This window comes from Rhincodon typus, unplaced genomic scaffold (genome assembly GCF_021869965.1).
Source record: "Rhincodon typus isolate 14 unplaced genomic scaffold, sRhiTyp1.1 hic_rhity00004726, whole genome shotgun sequence".
NCBI lineage: Eukaryota > Metazoa > Chordata > Chondrichthyes > Orectolobiformes > Rhincodontidae > Rhincodon > Rhincodon typus.
Window position 1 is genome coordinate 1,357 of NW_025970364.1, and position 2,500 is coordinate 3,856.

Here is a 2,500-nt window from a genome sequence, read left to right on the forward strand (position 1 = left end):
CACAAACAAAGAATTGATATGGAAGCTCAGCAGGTCTGGCAGCATCTCTGTAGAGAAACAGAGTTAACGTATCAGGGTCCTGTGACCGTTCGTCCGAACCAGGTCAGTTATGCCTTTCTGTAGTGTAATGCTGGGGTAAATTATCGGCTTTATCTGTCAAATCAGCTTATTAAACAAAATTGCTCTCTTTCATTAGCTTACCACTGTCAACTTTACAATTTTAAAGGGATTTCATCGGCTCTAATGCTGCTTCTGTTCCCTTAGGTGGTGAAAGGCTCTGCTTAAATGGTTCATTTTTCTTTTCCTTTGTGTCAATTAGCAGCCACGTTGAATGGAAAATTGGTTCTTTCACTGTCTACCTCAATTTGTGTCTCTATTTGTCTCTGTGTATCCACCTCACCCTCTTTCACATTCTCCGACCTCCTTCTGTCAGTATCCCTCATTTCCCATTCCTGCTCTGTTTAAAGTCAGAAATTTGAAGATAACTTGAGAGTGGAGCTGCTGGGAGACTTTTTCCTCCTGACTGGAGTGTTTAGAACTGTGCTCACATTCCCTGGATAATGTGTCTGTCACTTAGGACGGAGATAACGAGACATTTGTTCTCTCAAAAGATTGTGAATGTTTAGAATTGGAAATAAAGTTCCGAATCCATCAGAAAAAAACATCCACAATTATAGGATTATAGTGATGTCTTTCCTGTTGGTGTAAGATGAATGAATGGTGACAGCAGAGAATGAGGGTGATCAGCTCGTCCTGTCTGTGCCATTACCACAACATTCCCTCCTAAATCTGCAGTTTATCCCACCTCACCTCATTATTCCTGCCAAACTGGGAATGAAGGGATGAGAATAGAAGAAAAGGAGAAGCAGACGTGCTTGTCGAACAGCAGAAAGGAACTTCATGATGACTTTGGCAGAAAAAGAGGAGACACTGAAGCAGCCTCCTGATGACAAATGTGTTTTCTTTGCCGGTAAAATTCACCGCTTCACTAAGCGGGAACCAGTGAACTGAAGCAGTGACGGTGATTATCTTTGCTGGTTGTTCACCTTGTGTCCACCAAACTATTGCTGCTCATGTCTTCTTACTGACACAGCTTTTGGCTTTTTTTTCACTGGAGTTAAGTTTCTCCTCCAAAATAATCAACTTACTGAGTTTATACAACAGGGAAAGAGACCCATCATCCCAGTTTCCAGCACTTAGCCTGTAGCCCTGTGTGCTCTGCCGTTTCAAGTGTTCATCTCAAAAATTTTTTTTCCCCTGTAATGTTTTAATCTCAAGTGACACAAAGAATGGCACTGAGGTTTGAGATGGTAAAATTGTGTTCACACCCTCTCAGGGAACTGAACCTCATTTTCACCCACAGAGGGAAACACACAGACACATTGCCCCAAGAGTGACAGCAGCCTCAGGAGAGACCAACCCCCAGAAAGCAAGGATTTCGCCCATCTGGCTTATATCATCCCAATTTACACTTCAAAACCAGTGTATAGTTACAACAATGAAAGGAAGAATTCGGCCCCTCCCCTGTCCATGTTTCTCCCCCATTGTTTCCCCGTTACTCTGCATTTTGTTCTGCCCAACTGGAACATTGCTCATGTCAGCTGCTTTCCATCCTCCCGAAAGATCTTCCTCAAGTACCTGGAAGGACAAACAGGAAATTAGTGTTTCAAACGCATTACTGGCTGGGTGAGGAAATGACATGGTGGTGTTAACGCTATTTAATGAGAAATAATTTTGAATGACTTTAAAGAGCTCCTTTGGATGTTGGTTGCAGCAGGTGAATCCTTGTTAGTTTCTTTTCCTCCGCTTAGTAATATGCTTAAATTCAGCGGGTTGTCACGTCTGATCTGAGGTCGTAGGCAGAACCGAGGTGGCGAGGCCGCACCGGCGTGCGCGCCTCCACTCACAGGGCCGGCCACGGCCCGACACCGCCGCCGACGGTGTCGGCCGCGCTCGGCGCCCGGCATCGCTTCCGGAGACCCGTCCCGACCGGGCGAAGAGTCGCGGGCGTTTCGGTCGGTAGACGGCGGAAGAGGAGAAGCCGAGGCCGTAGGCACAGGGGCCGCGCTCGCCGCGCGATCGGGGCGGAGCACGCACGCCACCGGACACGCCGACCGAGAGAGAGAGCGGTGCCGAGACACAGGACAGGCCGGACGAAGCGGGCACGCACGCGCGCTCACAGCACCCCGGAGGGGGGGTGGGGGAGGCGGTGGGTGCGTGGACCGCCAGGGCCGACGGAGGTGTGGGGGGTGGTGGGGAACGCCACCCTGCATCAGCGGGACCGAGCGTGGCGAGTAACGGAGGCACGCCGACGGCGATACGACGGTGGCGTTCTGGCCTACTTTCTTTTACCCGCAGCCGAGGTTCAGAGCATCTGCACGTCGGAGCAGTGGAGCACACGGAAGGCGGGGGGTACGTGGCTGTGCCGCGACGCCCCGTGCGGGCCCTGGGAACGGACAGGCGCTCCAGGGTACCCGCACGGAAGCCCACGCACACAACC